The sequence below is a fragment of the Myodes glareolus genome, chromosome 9 (assembly GCF_982192425.1).
Source record: "Myodes glareolus chromosome 9, mMyoGla1.1, whole genome shotgun sequence".
NCBI classification, from domain to species: Eukaryota; Metazoa; Chordata; class Mammalia; order Rodentia; family Cricetidae; genus Myodes; species Myodes glareolus.
The window spans coordinates 99,127,591-99,145,999 of record NC_142034.1 but is presented as its reverse complement, the minus strand read 5'-3'; the positions used below and the strand labels follow the sequence as shown (position 1 = coordinate 99,145,999).

The window sequence follows — 18,409 nt, the reverse complement described above, 5'->3', positions numbered from 1 at the left end:
TACTTCCCTATTAACCCAAATTTATGATCTTTCTCCCTCGAAATAAAAACAAGAGCAAAAAATATTAAAAACAATGCACAAAAAAGCAATGGGCATATGTAATATATATATAACATGTTTTATATGCTATATAAATATATATATATCCACTTAATTACACCGATTTTGTGTGTGACATATATGAAAGTACCATGTTGTTATGTGTAGAGGTCTGAGGTCAACTTATAGGAGCTGATCTGTTTTTCCACCATGTGGGTTCCAGAGATGGAAATCAGCTCTCTAAACTTGGCAACATAAGCATTCAGCCACAGATGCCTCTCCCCCAACCTCCAATACTTCTGATTCTACTTTCTCTAGTCATTAAATTTCTTAGACTCCCAACAAAGAGCAGACACTTGGGTTGTGGTTCCTTTATGACAAAAACTGAAACTATCAATAAAGTTCCCTGAGGTCATAGCAAGCAACAAGTGGCAGAGCTGGAATTTAGTTTCCAGAGTTTGAGATAAAAGTTCTTCAGCATGACACCGCGCCAGAGATGTCAAATCACGGGGGAGGAAAACATGCCCCGAAGAAGAGGTGGGATTTGAAAGTTGCTGGGACAGCAGGTGGGAGATGCTCAGAATAGCACAGAATAATGGTATGCAAAACAAAGGGGGTGGGAGCACCATGTCTGTGCTGGTGAGCTCCAGATGGAAGAGTGGTACATTAGGTCCTCAGGGCCCCCACACGCACTCATTGGAGGCGATGACTTCAAAAGAGCAAACAAAAATTGGGAAAGACAGAAGAAAGAGTTAAATGCACACGAGGAGAGACAGGGGCCAGCCAGGGGAGAGATCCTGACGGATCTGGGTCATGGAAGACACAGAAAGACTCTAATACAGTGGTATCACTTAACTTCCCTCGCTCTGTAGGTAACACACTTCCTGGTCTTTGAAAAAGCCATCATTGAGGATGAATATGAGTTTTCATAAATCTTGAAAGTAATTTCCTGAATTTGGTGCACAGATAGATTATCTTATATTCTTCAGTTGGGTTCTAATGTTGTTCTCATCCATAGTGATATTTCACATTGGAGCATGAGGGAAAATAAAATTTTGAATGAGTTGGAAGAAATGGAATACAGTTTTGGCTGTTCACTCCTAATTCATGGGTAGCAAAACACATATCTTATAATCTCTGAAGAGTTGAAATGACTCCAGATTCAAAGACCATGGACTCTGGGACAAGAGACAATTCTAGTTAGTTCAATTATGGAGGAAAGTGAACGTTTGATCAAGCAAGGTGTAGTATTTCCTTAAACCAAGTAACTTCGCTAAAAATGCAATAAATAAGAGCATTTATGTTTCCTGAAGACGTTTGATTGGCATTGTGTTTCTAGAGTCTGGAGCAAGTCTAGTGCCTCTGGAGAGTACTATACATAGCTCACGTAAGGACCTCATGTCCAATGCCTCTGGAGAGTACTACACATAGTTCATGTAAGGACCTTGTTAGTGTCTCTAGAGAGTACTATACATAGCTCATGTAAGGACCGCATGTCTAGTAAGACCCAATAGCAAAGGTGGTTCCATTCATCATGGAAGATGCATCATAAATGATCATTCAGCCTGTGTTGGTTCAGTGAGAATGAATAGTGTAACTACTCAGAAGAAAACAGACAGAATGCAAGGTGATACAGGGTAGTGTACAATAAGAGCCTGGGATTGCCTCTGTTTCTGAAATTACTGTCCCCTTGGTCTTGTCTATGAACCGACATTTTTCCTTCTTATCCTTAGGCCAGCTTGAGTGGGTGCATGCGACTTACTTCCAAGGTGTCTGCTTGCCATATTGTTCTCCAGTAAAGGGAATCAACAAAGTCGGGTGTCATGACTAAAGTAAATGGAAAAGGAATAAGGTGCCACAACATTTAAATCATGTTATAATACCCTCCAACCACCCTTCTAGGACAGCCTGGTCCCAGTGTGTGATCAGACAAGACTGGAAAGACATACAAGTAGCGCCATACCGGCACATGGCCTGAAAGTCATAAGGAGAAAGATGTCCCTGTGTCTGTGTCAAAAAGGGAGGGATCAGATATATTGGTTAAAACCAAAGTGGTTTCATCCAAGAAAGAATGAATCTGATTAATATAGGAGTCAGGTAAACTATCTGATGGGAGGGTGCTGTTGGGAAGCTTCGTATAGCACTCTATTGGATTTATGTGATTATGAGTTGTTGAGGAACTGTGAAGGGAAAGTTAGCCAGGGTTGCTGAGGGAGTCTCAGTGGTTATGACTCAAAATGGCTGCAGTTCTGTGAAATCTATACAAGTGCCTATTGTATTATCATTTTAAAAAGTGAGGCTGAATTCACCAGTCCATCACTGAATATCTTCATTGCGCACAGAGTGTGTGAAATATGTGTCATATAAACGAATTTTCCCTACAGAGAGACTTTGACAGGAGAGGAACAAGGAATCTTGCAGTAGCTCGGCATCCATGTGAAATGCCTGTGCTTCCTCCATGCTGGACAGTTCATGTCTGCCACCGGAGATCAGCGATCTTGTCGCACCTGCAGGCATCCAAGCTCCTGCAAGCTATTTCAGGAGGTTTGAAAGACAATAACCCCTAATTCGTTTTTGAAATAATATCTTCTACTTTGAAATTATAATTATACTATTTTCTTTTCTTCCTTCCAAAATCTTCTATATTCTTCTCCTTGCTCTCTTTCAAACTATTTTTCATTTTAATATACATGCAATATGAAGACCAATCTCCAATTTTAAACAAATATAAAGGCAAATTACCATTTCTCAGGCCACACGCTTTTGAAACTCACTGTATCTCTTTCTAAGTTCCATCTCTTTTTTCTTACAAAAACAAAAGGCTGTAAAACAGGCACAAATAACTCCTCCCTCCTTCTCTCTGTCTCTGTCTCTCTGTCTCTCTGTCTGTGTGTGTGTGTGTGTGTGTGTGTGTGTGTGTGTGTGTGTGTGTGTTGTACATGACTGTATGTGCATGTAGAAGCCAGAGGTCAATGTCTAGTGTTTTCTCTAACAGTTGTTTTTGAGGCAAGGAGTCTGATTGACCCTGGAGCTCACAAACAGTCTGGCTGGCTAGCGTCCCAGGGAAGCATCCCATCTGCGCTGTCCGATTCTCCAGCAACCCTGGGATAAGCAGTCATTCCCCATCAAAACCAGTCTGCCGTGCATCCAAGTGCTGAGCTCTGAATTGTGTCCTCACATTTGACAGCGAGCGCTTCACCTACCAGGCTGTCTCCTTACCCCACACAACTCCGCTCTGAAAGTTTTATTAGTGAAGCCACAGAAAGACATTACATGAGCAAAGAATCCCTTTTGAGATATAATAATGTTCATATCAGAACACGATAGAACAGTCAGCAGAAGGGAATACAGTGCAATATTTGATGAAGTGAGGTAATTATCATTTATGAATGAGGAAGCTCAATGTTTTCTTAAATTACTCAAATTAAACCTCAAATAAATATTTGAAGTTCTCCATCTAATTCTGCTACAATGAAAAATTGAATCTCATTACCACTGGATTTACATTGACTCTAATTCCTAAGATTATATTTCAGAAAAGAGGGAGGAACATTTCTCACCAGGGGAAAAATGGATTGAAGTTTTTAATGTAAAACAATGTGAATTTCATGTTACAAACACACAGTTAGTTATCCTAAAACTTTCCTAAATATTTTTTTAGGAAAAGATTCAGCCAAATATTTTACATAGCTCATAAATTAAAACCTGTAAAATAAGTATCAATAATTTAATCAAATCATTGTTATGTGTCTATAATAATAGATGAGACCAGCCATACCTTAAGTGGGCCTATTATATAAACCAGAGGATATTATTCACTTAAAATAATTCCTTGCTTTAAAAAAAATCACTCAGTATCATATCTATGTGATAATGAGCTCCCCAGTGTTTCCTACCTGTAATTTAATTCAAAATCTACACTTTGCCACATATAACAGCTGCCTTAATCAGGGCTTCAAATTCCTTGTCCATTTACGTGCACATAAAGGCAAAGAATCAGATCAGCACATATGTGTGGCTTCCCTCCAGAGAAGAGTGTTGAAAGTTGTTATCACAATAAGTCAATTGGGGCTGGGATGCAGCTTAGTATTGAAGCTTCTGTTTCTCTCTCTCTCCCTCCCTCTTTCCCCATCTCCGTGTGTGTGTGTGTGTGTGTGTGTGTGTGTGTGTGTGTGTGTGTGTTGCACGTGCCTAAGTATAGAGATTTGCATGCCTATATCCTCCTATGGGAGTGCATGTGAAGGCCAGAGATGGACATTTGTGGATTTCTCTGTTGTCTTTGGTCTCCTACCATCAGACAAGGTCTCTCACTGAACCAAAAGCTTGATGTCAGTTAGGCTGGCCAGCCAGAGAGCATTCTGGATCTGCCTATCTCTGCCTCACCCCATACTAGCAGGCCCAACCACATCTGTTTTTTTATGAGGGTGCTGGGAATTCTAACTCAGGCCTCATGTCTGAGGAGCAAACATTTTTATCCACTGAGCTATCTTCTCTGCACCCTGACCACAAGTTTTCCTATACCCCATCTCCCTGCACAGTTTGATAGCCATATAGTCAAGGTCCCTCCAGAGCTTTGATCTAAAGCTTGGAATTCAAACACAAGCACATAGACTAGGGTTCCCAACCTTAGGTGACACGTGTCACCTAAGACTGTAGGAAAGCACAGTTATTTACTCTACAGTTCATAACAGTAGTAATATTATAATTACGAATCAGCAATGAAAAGAATTTTTTGATTGGGGGTTCACCACAGTGTGAGGAACTATACTCAAGGGTAGCAGCATTGGGAAGACTGAGAACCAGTGACGTAGAGAAAGAGGATGGTTCAGTAAAAACAGTCGGAAATGTTACTTAGTTTTGCTGCAGGAAGTAGAGAAGATTCACAAAGAATGAATGTCTGTCTCTACTGTTGGTGGCCCATTCCCTTACTCCACCAAGATTGTTGTTAACTATAGTCTGAACACTGCAATGATCTTTTAATAGAATTTTCTTGAAGGAAATAAAGCAAAAGAGATGATTAGATAGGAAAGTATGCCAGATTGTGTATCCACCTATATCTCAGTCCTAGGGCTTCAGAGGAGATATACTGGCCTCAATGATCTCTTAGAAATCTTTTTGTTAAGAGGCAGGTTCAATCCCAGGTCACAAGACACGATTAATTATGCAAGCCTCTAGTCTGTCTTTTTAACAATGTCCACTAAAATGCAACAAGACAGTTACCTTCTGAAACATTACTCATCTGAAAGTTAAATTATCTTTCCTACTCAGCAAGATCTTCCTTGACTTAATACCAAGTCTGTCCATGTAAGATATCTATGTTGTCGTTGTTGTTTGATGGTTTGACTGGATTATTTTTCTTAAATTTTGCCAGGGTCTTGCTAAGTAGCCCTGGCTGGTCTGCTATGCACTATGTAGACATTGTATCCCAGAGTCATGAAAATTCTCCTGCCTCAGTCTCTCAAGAGTTTGGATTTCAGGTATGTGCACACCTTGGCTACTCAAGAACTTTAATGTCAACCCTTTTATGGGCAACCCTGTTTCATAGTGCTACCAGAGGGACCATGTAGTTTTGACTTATGCAAAATCCACTGTGCCAGTGAGTGAAAAGAGCCTGTTACGATGGCTTCAACTGTGCCTGTGGTTCCCACGGCTCCAGCAGTGGACCACAGACTAGATCTGTTCAGTCAGCATGCTCCATCTCAATGACTGATGCCTCGGATACTCATGTTTCCGATAGTTGGTGAAGTGCATAGTAACCCTGGAACTTCATTTCATAACTTCACAATAGAGCTGCTGAGAGGCTATGGTGGAGACACGGAGAAAAACACAGCCACAGTATGGAGACATGTGGGAGCTTATGAGTCACCATGGTTCAGGGGAAGCTAAGACTTAAATATGAGATGTCTTCACAGGCTCACATGCTTGAAAACTTGGTCCCTCGAGGGTGGCACTGTTCGTGGAAGCTTTGAGAGATGTGGCCTTTCCAGAGGAAGTGGGTCTCTGGAGGCTGGACCTGGGTATGGCAGCCTGGTCCTGTTGTCTGTTTCCAGTTTCTTCAAGATATGAGCAGTCTCAGCTCTGTACTCTCACCGCCAAGTAGCCACCTGCCTCCATGTTCCTCTTGCCAGGGTGGACTGTGTCCTCTCAAACCAAAAGCCAAAATAAATGTTCCCTACTCAAGGTTTTCCTTCTCGGGGACTTTACTACAGATAAATACACAAAAATGTATGATACATTATGCATGGCAAGAGTTCCTGGGGTGGAGTGAGGTGGGTGGGGGACAAAAAAGAAAGGAGGAAAATGTGCAGAGGAGCAGCTGAAGGGACAAAACTAAGATGGTTTGGAATTGACACAGGCCAGGCGTTTTTTGGATTTCCTTTTCCATCCATAACCAAAACACAATTTCCATTTGATAAGACAGGCCAGCTCCCTTTCCTCTCTCCATAATGGAATTTGGACGCAAACAGTAGATATAATCTCCATAATTAATCTGTACTGACTCCAAATGCTGTCTAACCTCTTAAATGTTTTGTCAAGATAAATAGGATAGAAAATTGATTCACATCCCAGCCTCTTCTCTAATGTAACAGAAACTGAAGTATGGCTCTATGGATGGAATATTGGCAATATGACATAACAGCAGCCAAAGGGTGGATTCCTTAATGGGAGCAAAAGGCTCAGTAGAGAACAGAATGTCACGATCCGTAAACAAGAGAAGTGCACTCCCTGGATATGAGAATCAAATGGTGAGATTTTCTTTTTAAATCTCTGTACCTGAACAGAGTCAGTGAGGGCTCATAGTGTCAACTTGACAGGATCTACAGTTACCTAGGAGACACGCTTTTGAGCATGCATGTGGTGGAATTTCTAGGTCATGGTAAATGGGATGGGAAGACTCACTCAAAATATAGGTGGCACCATCCCACAGGCTGAGGTCCTGGACTAAATCAGAAGGAGAACATAAATGAACTGAATACCAGGATTCCTTTCTCTCTGCTTTCCAACAGCGAGTGCACTATGACCAGCTACCCCAAGCTCCTGTCAGAAGGACTTCCCACCGTGTGCTGCAAGACTTCCCACCATGTGATCCAGAATACACCTTCCCTTAAGGGGTTTTTGGTAAGAGCAACAAGGTGAACAGTGACAAAGACATTCTCCCATTCCAAGAAGTGAAACTCAACACGAAGCAGTATGTAAGCGATCTTCCTTCTGTCACGGGTACCAGGGAAAGGAGCATGTAGACTGTGAGTAAAAGGAAATGGGATGATCCACACAAAGTCTGAGAGAGTAGCTGATTCTTGTTTGGAACCAAAGGATTTTTGGATGGCACCAGTGGTGGTGTTCATGATGTTGATGACAGCTGAGGAGACCATATTGATGCTGGGTTTGGTTGTGAATGCATAAGGAGAGAAGGAGGTTGGGATGGAGGAAGAGAGGGAGGAAGGGAGGGGAAGACAGAGGAGAGGATTCTGAAGTCAAGAGAAACAACATTTCAGCTGGGTGTTGGTTAGAGGGAAACACGTTCCAGAGGGGCACAGTTGGACAGGAGTTACCTGATGAACGCGCTCATGGAGGCAGACCCCAGTGCTTCTCTGTCTTTACAAGTCAAAGCACAGTTTAAGAGAGAGTGACCCTTTAGTGCTATGGTTCTCAACCTGTGGGTAGTGACCCCCAAAAGACCATCTAAAAACAGATATTTACATGATTCATAACAGCAGCGAAATTACAGTTATGAAGTAGCAATGGAACAAGTTTTAAGGTTGGGGTCAGCACAGCATGAGGAACTGTACTGAAGAGTTGCAGCATCAGGAGGGCTGGGAACCACTGCTTTAGGGGGATCCGAAAGACAACGCGAGTTTGTCCACACTTGAACTGTTGTTCACAGTAACTGAGCACTTTATGTTTTAGGAAGACTCATCCACCAGTGATGGAGAAGGAAGAGTGGGTTGCACGAAGCGACCAAGGTGAGGGCTCAGTTGGTTGGCAAAGAGCTTCAAGGAGTTGAGTTTCAATGGAGAGAAGTTTATGGAAAAATTCACATCTGCGCTACAGTGGTTGGGAGGCTTGAACTAAAGCCACAACCCAGGGTGTGGGGAAACAGCTCATTTGTTAAACTGCTTGCTACACATGCCTTGGGACCTGAGTTCAGCCATCAGAGCTCATGTAAAACTGTCCGGTATGAGGGCATGCATTTGTAATTCCTGTGCTGAGGAAGCAGGACTCCCCGGGGCCTCCTGGACAGCCAGACTAACTCACGTGGGCAGTTATAGGAAGTTATAGGCCGGTGAGAAAACTTCTCCCAATAAACAAAGTGGACAGAGACTAAGGGAGGACACTTGAGGTTGTCTGGCACACACACACACACACACACACACACACACACACAGAGAGAGAGAGACACACACACACATACACACACACACACTGCATGTTACACACATACATACATACACTCACACACACATAAACACAAAGAAATGTTCACATTTATTATGAATTCCACCTTCCTCAGCTCCAACTCCTTGGCGTACACATGCAGTTGCCCTGTATAAAACCCATAAGTAACTGTGTCGGGACAGGAAACCATCTTCCAGGGGGGTTGCTAGGTATTTCCAGCGTGACTAACTGCACACTTCGGTATTAAAGACATGGCTGGAAATTTTTTTTCTGAAGCCTGCAGTTCCCTTTCTCTTTTTTGATATCTCTAAAGACACAGAAGTACCGCCATGTTAATGAGCAGAAAGAAAAACAATGGAACCCAGAGAGAAAGTGTGGACACAAGAGCAGCTTCTTCGTTTCAGCTTTACAAACAAGGAAATGTTTCACCTCCCAAGGAGGCCTAACCAGCCTCACAGGTTGACAAGCGTCCCCCCAGGCAGAAGTGCAAAGCCTTGATGGCTCTCCTATCTTTGTTTCAGAGCTGAGTGGAAGGAGATTCCATAATGCAAGTCTGTAGACTGGGCAATGGTGGCCTGAAGACTTAATATTTCTTGGCTTACGGTTTTTCTAAAGGAAAGAAAGGAGGGAGGGAAGGAAGGAAGGAACCCTCAAAATATCTTCAACTTAGCAATATGTTTGCTGATTTATCCTAATCTTCAGAATATACCTGCTGTCACTGTCAGTTTAACAAAGTCTGGAATCTCCTGGTAAGCAAGCTTCTGCCACACCTGTGGATTTCTTGATTCTATGAACTGAGGTGCGGGGACTGATCTTACGTGAGAAGTAACATCCCCTGGGCAAGGGTTTCTAAACCACACAGAACAGAGGAGCGAACAACAACGGTTTCTAAACCACACAAAACAGCAGCGAACCCAGCATCAGGACAGCCTGCCCTTGCTCTGCTTCCTGCCTGTGGCTACAAGATGAACAGGGACTTTGACCTCCTGATGCCTTGAGCTGCCTGCCATGATGGACTATGACTTGAACTGAGAGCTCAATAAACCCCTTTTTCCATAAGTTGTTTTCTCAGGGTATTTTATCATAGCAACAAGACAAGAAACTCATACAGTTCACTAATTAGGCTAATTAAGCTTCCAAACCTACTAACCAGGTAATCAACCCACTGCTTCTTGGTATTGCTTAATGACACATCACACCAACTTTGTAACTAATGACTGCATTTGGCAACAGTGATGACGAAGGCTTCCAGAGCTTTCACTTATACTACATTTGTTCAATACAAATGGCTTGTCATCTAATTCCTTAGTATTAGTGACTTTTAGGTAAAACCATTGTGTGTTGTTAGAAGTCTCTCCTTTCAATGGAATAGGAGCTATCTCATATCAGCTGACACTAGCAGGATGCACGGTGAGGGCCATGTGATAACCCTACACACACAGAAAGCCACAGATATGGGGTGTGTGTGCACATGTATGTGGATGCATGTAGAGGCCAGCGACCAACTTTAGTTTTCATTTCTCAGGTACTTTCCAATTCGTTTTTTAAGAATAAGCATCTCACTGGCCAGAACTCACCAAGCAGGTTAGGCTGGGCCTCGGGATTCTGTTTGTTTCCCTCTCCCTAGTGTGCACCATTATGCTTGACTTTTTAATGTGCGTTCTAGGGGATCAAACTCAGGCAAGCGCTTGACCGAGGGAGCCACTTTCCCAGCCCTCTCCCGCTCTTTATACACTAGAGACTCAAGGCTAAGGACATATAGTAAGGATTTCCATGTCAGCCAAGGATAATGTTCTTTAAGCAAAAATAATAAACAAGCAAACAAATAAATAAAGCACTCTTATTTTCAAAAACATACTCAAAGAAGATTGACCCATCTGTCATCGATACCCCAAACTAACTTTCTATCCGTTGTTTTTGGCTCCAGAGAACAGTCCTGTCTCATGCCTCACAGTTGCCGATTCTCAATAGAATCTAACCGACACACTCACACACTCAGGAGATCTGACATACAGGCACTCGTCTTTCTGCAGGACGGAAGCCTACTGCCCTTGCCGGGCTTGTCTGTGCAAGTGGTCTTCCTGTAAGAAGACAGAGAAATAAGACAGCTTGGCTCCCAGCTTATATCCACCTTGACAGCTGCAATGAAGAGCCACATGGAACGAGAATGATGGACATGTCACAAAGCCCATCAAGAGGATTTTCATGACAGCTGTCCCCAGAGAGTGCATCTATACACAGAAAGAGATCAGCTCTCTGAAAGCATGGATAGCACTTATAACAGACAATATCACAGTCAGGCAGACATAATTTATTGGTCGTCCCTGATCAGTATCTCTCCGGTCACAGTGAAAATAATTCTGTGCACCAAATAGACAATTTAAAATGCAGAAGAGAAAACATTCACTTTAAAAGACGATTTTTCCTTTCATCATAATGATAAATGTGGTCGATAAGGCTGGCTAGCATCTTCTTGCCAGCTTAGCGCCCCACCTCTGCTGGTATGAAAACAGGAAGAATTTGGATAAAAGCTCCGGGTGAAATCAGGCTTAAAGGATGATCCTGAAGTTGTAAAGCTCTCCAGCCAGAAGCTGCAGCTGCACACCCAGCAAACTATGATGCATGCGTGACCTCTGGTGGTCCTGAGTATGAAGTCCAGTTTCCTGTTTCCTTGTTCTGGGAATGAGTGCTCTTTCCTTCCCGATCATCGTCCTTCTAAACGGTTTCTGCAGTTAGCTGACAGTCCCACCCCTGTCAATGTACAGTCGACATAAAGAAATCAAGCAGAAATAAACAGTGTGGCACTCAGCATGAAACAACCACTCCACGTATATTTTGATTAATAGTTGGGGTCTTCTTCTGGACTTCTGCTCAACTTCAGATAACACAGGAGAGAAATCACGTGGACTCAGACTTTATTTCTTGAACATTGTTTTCCTATACTCCTTGACAGCTAAGTTGGGCCCAAATGATCTCTTCTGCCTCATAGTCAATGAAAGTATCCCTTGACTTCTTTGGGGTAGCGAACACTAGAGTAGGTATGAGCCCACCAATCTACCGACATCACTATCCTGCAAAGTCTCATGCTAAAACACACATAGGCTGGGGATGTAGCTCATTTTGCATTGTGCTTGTGAAAAATGCACAAATCCATAGGTGGAATCCCCAACACCATAAAATAAAACAGGGCATGGAAACTCACACCTCTAACCCAATCATTCAGGAGTATCAGAAATGTAAGGTAATCTACAGCTACATGCTGGTTCAAGGCCAGCCTGGGACACATGAGACCCTGTTCAAAATACGTCCTAACTAATATCTTATGGAATGAAAGTACCCTGGCTCTCAATATCTTCTCTGGAAACCCATCACCTTAGAGAACTGCTGTAGTCTATGCCAAGCTTGTCAGTGTTAAGGTACTGAGCCACCAAGATATGCTTTTCACTGTAGTCAGACTAAACTATCCTACTAATTAGAGATCATCATTGAAATGCAAAACCAGGAAAGCCTAGAATGTTCACTGTAACTAAGTTCATATGGATATCGCAAGATACAAGAAGAAACATCCTTCTGCATGTGTGATTTTTTTAGGAACGAGGTGCCTGCCTTTCCTGTGTGTCAGTAACACAGAGACCTGAGAAACAGATCATACCATGCCTCTTCATGACTACATGTTACTCCCATCTGTGCAGTGACCAAGATCTGCATCCACACATGGCAATCCCTAACTGTAAACATTCTTTGAATGGTTTCTCATCTTTGTCCTGGGCACCCAGAACAATGGAACATGAAGTCTGCAGTGTTAGCAATTCTGTGGGCCTCTAGATGTGTGATCTGAGATTAGGAAGAATCTTGCTGGGGAGAGCTGGGGAAAACCAGGATGAATTAGGACAAATACATAAACGAATGCTGATCTTTGCAGTTTCGGGGCTCTAGGATTTAAACAGCAAACGTCTACCTTTGTGTCTCAGCGTTGCCCAGGGAGATAACTGTGCCTTCCGAGGGTGGCTCAATGGGGCCCACTCTTGTCTGCTGCTGCACCCCTCTTCAGAAATGCATTCACCCCTTTAGTAACTGGAAATATTCCCAAGATGTATATAATTTCATGGATGGGAGAACACCAATTTCACAGAACTTAAATGGCACAACCATGTCATGCTTAAATTATGCAAAAATACGCTGCATGGCAGGGACAAGGGAGATCCTGGGGCGCGCTGTCATCTGCCTGCAACCAGATGGCCCACGGGGCTTCCAGAAGCAACCACTCAGCAAAGAAAAGGGGAAGAGGCTTGGAATAACCCAAGCAGATTGCAAGGCTCTCGGGTAGACGCAGCTTTCTTTGGCTGTGGTGCTAGTCAGTGTCTCAGCTGGCTTGAGAGCCACCTGAGAGATGCAGGGACCCCGCTGGGGAGGGCCAGTCAAGGTCTACGACAGGGGCCTATTCCTTCTCGTGGTCTCCAAACACAGAGAAGGTTAGAGTCACTGCTGCTCTAGCTGTTTTAAGCTGACTTAAAACAATGTCATCCCCAGGAAAGCAGGTGTCCATGGCCGTTTCCTAAGACTAGGTTTTCAAGGTGTGGCATGCTGTATTTCTTAAAGGGTGGGGAGAGCCTTTTCATTCCACATTCAAACTCACCTACTGTATAACACAGAAAGGGGTTTTTTTTAAAATATAGGTGGGGGGCAGTGAGAAAGCTCATCCAATAAAGGAACTTGTCACCATATCTGGTGGCCTGAATTCAATTCCTGGGACCTACATGGAGGTGGAAGGAGAGAGCCAGGTGCTGAAGATGTCCTCTGGCGTCCACGCATGCATGTGGCACGTGCGTATCCACAAGCACACACACTCAAAAATAAACACAGTTGATGGAGTTTTTAAAAATCTAGGATGCATACACATAATGAGAAAGTTTCTTTTAAGAAAGACAAGCAATTGGGGCAGGAGATATTTTTGAAAGACACAGCAACAAGAATACAGTTCACAGTCTCTGTTGAAATCTTATGTGCTTTGGATGGAAAAGATGAAAAAAATAAATTACTTAAAAATTTCACCTTTTGGTGTTTTTACTTGTGGGAGAGGGCCTGCTCTTTGCTTTTGCTACTATTTCTGTTTTTATGTTACAAGAAAGGCTACATTGTAGCCCAGGTATGCTGCTTTGAATGAGAATGCCCCCATAGGCTCAGATAGACACATGCTTAGTCACCGCAGAGTGGAACTGTTTGGGAAGGATTAGGAGGTGCAGGTTTGTTAGGGAAGCTGGGTCACTAGCTGGAAATCAGATGTGAGCTCTCGGCTGTGGTTCAATGCCTCACCTTCCTCTCTACTGCCACGCTCCCCTTCACGATGGTCATGGACACTAACACTCTGGGAAAATGAGCCCCAAATCAAATGCTTTCTTTTATATGTCACCTTGAAGAAATTGATATGTCACAGCAATAGAAAAGCTGCTAAGACACCAGGCTGGCCTGGAATTTACCTTGTAGCCCAGACCGGCCCTTTCATTTCCAGTTCTCCTATTTCAGCCCCACAGATATTGAGTTAGGGGCCATATATATATGTCATTACTTCTGCCTTAAAATTCTGATCCTTAGATAGTGAGATGAGCATTAACACATTTATTTTTACTTTTTAAGATGTTTAAAATATTCTTGGATGAACATAGATGGCTCTTATGTAATGAGCAAATATTTGGGTTAGTTTAAGAATAGGAAAAAATTAAAGTAAAAATAGAAAGAAATCTAATCCATTCCTTTAGTTCATTTATTCAAAATCATTTTTGGATATTTTTCCTTTTACCTAAAACTCTAAAATGGATCAACAACTGAGGGTTCCTTTTGTCCTCCCTCGGCCTTAGAAGTCACCTTTCTAGTCCTTCCCAGTAAGAATTCAGTTCTGACACATCCTGTCAGAAGCAACACCTGGCTTCTGTGTCTGGTTTATGTCTCTTGCTGTACTGTGCCATGGTTCATCCACACTGCCTCACAGGATAGGACCCCTTTCTTCTGTGTGTGTTACATCCTTGTCTATAGAAACCAGAGGACTACCCCAGCTGCCATCCTCCGAAGTACCACACACCTTCTTTGAGATGGTCTCATTAGCCTGGAGTTCTCTATTTACTCCAGGATGTCCAACAAGATCCTAGGACCTGTGTTCACCTTGCTCACCTCCGCAGGATACGTGTAAACCACTATGCACAGCTTCTTCTTACACGCAGATTGGGGATCCAGCTCAGAGTCTCATGTTTCTAGAGTAAAAATTTTTACTGATTGATCTTCCCAGTGTCCCCTCTCTGCTTTAGAAAAAAGATTTTCTTTTTTTCCAAAGTTTATTAAATTATAAAAGTTTCCATTTCCGCCCCTCCTTCCAACACCCTCCCACTCCCCCCACTCCCTCTCCTCCTCCCTCTCCATCCCTAAGAGCAGCCAGGTTTTCCTGCCCTGTGGGAAGTTCAAGTTCCTCCCCCCTCCCTCCAGGTCCAGAAGGTGAGTATCCAAACAGACTGGATCCCAAAAATCCAGTATATGCAGAGGAAACAAGTCCCAGTGTCATTTGTCAATGGCTTTTCAGAAAGACTCCAGGCCAGTCACATTCAGAGAATCCAGCCACATTCAGAGAATCTGGTTGGATCACGTGCTCGTTCAGTCCCAGTCCAACTGGCCTTGGTCCATATCTGTCACCATGCACAAAAATCAAGTCCAAATGGATTAAAGACCTCAACATTAATCCGACCACTTTGAACCTGATAGAAGAGAAAGTGGGAAGTAGTCTACAAGACATAGGCACAGGAGACCACTTCCTAGGTAGAACCCCAGTAGCACAGATAATAAGAGAATCAATGAATAAATGGGACCTCCTGAAACTGAGAAGCTTCTGTAAAGCAAAGGACACTGTCAGTAAGACAAAGAGGCTACCTTCTGACTGGGAGAAGATCTTCACCAACACCTCATCAGATAAAGGCCTGATCTCCAAAATATACAAAGAACTCAAGAAACTAGACACTAAAACTCTAATTAACCCAATTAAAAAATGGGGTGCTGATCTGAACAGAGAATTCTCAACAGAAGAACTTTGAATGGCCAAAAGACACTTAAGGTCATGCTCAACATCCTTAGCGATCAGGGAACTGCAAATCGAAACAACTATGAGATACCATTTTACACAGGTCAGATTAGCTAAAGTCAAAAACACCAATGATAGCCTATGCTGGAGAGGATGTGGAGAGAGGGGAACTCTCATCCATTGTTGCAGTGGCTGCAAACTTGTGCAGCTACTGTGGAAATCAGTGTGGCGGTTTCTCAGGAAACTGGGAGTCAACCTCCCTCAGGACCCAGCAATTCCACTCTTGGGAATATACCCAAGAGAGGCCCTATCATACTACAAAAGTATTTGTTCAACTATGTTCATAGCAACACTATTTGTAATAGCAAGATTTTCTTTTTTAAAATTATGTATAGGATTATGGGTGGGCTTGCACAGGTTCAAGTGTCCGTAGAGACCAGACACACCAGATCTCCTGGAGCTTGAGGTATAAAGAGTTATAAGCTTCCTGATATGGTTGCTGGGAACAGAACTTGAGTCCTTTGTGAAAGTGTGAAGGCTTGACCACTGAGCCATCCATCTAGCTCCTCTCTCTACTTTTAAGGTTTTGAACTACATACGAATTTTAAATGATTTCACAGTTCCTAATGAACTTATGCCATTATTACAATATAGCAAACAAATTGCCATCAACAGTACCCACCAGTCATAAAGAGACTTTAGTGTATGAAGCCATACACTAAATAGAAAAACCTCACTGATCACCAGTGCAACAACCAATCGCATCTCCTGCCTCCATTCCTATCAGCTAAGAAGCAGAGCAAGAAGGAACAGCGATCTCGCACAAAAGGACTTCACCGTGTTTAACTAGAGTCCCTATGGGGAGTTGGGGAGATGGCTTTGTGGGTAAGAGTGCCGGCTGCTCAAGCAGGGGGACCCAAGTTCAGACCCCAAGCGCTCACAGGAAAAGCTAGATACAGCTAAATGCATGGCTATAAATCCTGCACTGAATGGGGACCGGGACAGGCTGGGGCTTGTTGGCAGCCAGCCAAACTCCAGGTTCGGTGAGAACCAGGTGGGGAGTCGCAGACCAAAAACACTGGCATCCACGGGTACTGCCACACATGTGTATACAATCTACATTCGCATCCACAGCAGAATCCCTTTCAGTGCCTGAAAGAGGTCTGGAAATGAAGGAAGTGATAAATTGTGGGTCTGTGTGTCTGTTTGTGTGTGTGTATAGTGTGTGTGTCTCTCTGTGTGTACATGCACATATGTGTGTATATTATCATGTTTGTGCATGCATGTGGAAGCCAACAGACAACCTCAAGAGTCATCCTTGGGACACCATACACCTCCTGAGACAGGGTCTCTCCATGACCTAGAGCCCACTTTTAGGCTATATACCTAGCCAGTGAGACCCAGAAATCCATCTGTCTCTGGCTCCCCAGGACTGGGATTACAAGTGTGTATGACCACACCCAGCATGGTTGCTAGGGATTGAATTTGGGTCCTAGTGCTTTCAAGGCAAGCTCTTTACCAACTGAGCCGTCCCCCAAACTCAGCTGCACACGCTTTCTGAGACTCACTTTGCTTCTTCGTCAAAATGGTATTGACACTACCTTCTGCATTGGTTAATGTGGGTATTACTCTGAAAAAAAAAAATTCAGCAAAGATATAACTTGTATGTAATCTGTACAGATGACATGCAGTTCCCTGGCATCCAGTTTCTCCCCTCAGACAAAGGAAACGGCTCCAGGAGAGGTGGTCTTTCAGGGAAGGCTTCTGCTTCCTTAAAAAAAAAAAAAGCTGATCCCTCAGTCTCCGTGATGCAATTACTGTGCTGGCCAGCTCACGGAAATTCATTGCAGGGACATGGCTATCGTGTACTCTTTGAGCCAGTCTTTCATTTCTTCCTCCAGGGCCCCAGATCAACTTCTAGGACACCGATGGAGAAGCCTGCCTCGAGCCCACACCGCAGCCCTTATCTCGCCCACAGAGTCAGCAGGCCTGCTTTTCAAGGACAGAGGCCATTGCAGTCCTGGAAGTAATTGATAGCTCCATGCTTCCTTCCACTGCAGCAATTTCGAAGATGGCACAGAGCTGATGATGTTTGCAGGACTGAAGTTCAGGGGGCTGGCCCTGACCAGCAATTGATTGTCTCTTGATATTCCTTCTCCGCTGATACTTAAGCTGGGAGGAGGGAGGGGAAGCCATCTGCCCTTGGTGGCTGCTCAGGCAAATTAAAGTAAGTAAGTAAATAAATAAATAAATACAAATGTTACGTGGAGCCATACCTGTTTTTCCTTTTAGCTAATTAAACAGCATCTGGAGGCAAGCTTCGGTTTCTTGGTTGCACACTGCCACCTACTGACTGTTTGTGTCATGACACCAGCAGCCCACCTGCCCTATGCATAAGTTTAGCCTGCTTGTGCCCAGGTGTATTTAGATTCAGAGCCTGAAGTAAAGCTATGAAAGCTTTCAAAGAGCCCTGAAGACCACTAGGAAATTCAGTGTCCTCTGTGCTTGATTATACACTGCAAAAATTAAAACCCAGACATTTAAAGAGTCAGTCACAGGCCTGTCACTAGTGCCCAGCTTCTCATGTATGTTTTCCCTCTCTCTCTTTGTGTGTGTATATTTACCGGTGTGTACACAAATGTAAAATGGTTATAATACTACCTAATGCATATATTAATTTTAGTAAATAGCAAACTAATTCACATGGCAGAAAGTATGAGAAATATTATCCATGAGGGCACATGTATGTACACAGGCACACATAAGTGATATCTATACATGTGTCTGTCACACACATGTATATACGTGTGTCTGTGTGTCTGTGTGTGTGTGTGTGTGTATGTAAAAAGCAGAGGTCCATGTTAGCGGTCTTTATTGCTTTTCACCTTACCCCCGATTTTGTTGGAAGGCTGG

General features: G+C 43.3%; 1 protein-coding gene across 19 annotated transcripts in view; it reads right to left on the bottom strand.

Annotated features, from left to right (window-relative positions):
• Rbfox1 (RNA binding fox-1 homolog 1) overlaps positions 1 to 18,409 on the bottom strand; it is a 1,977,377-nt gene that overhangs the window by 892,866 nt on the left and 1,066,102 nt on the right. The gene's annotated exons all lie outside the window — the stretch shown is intronic.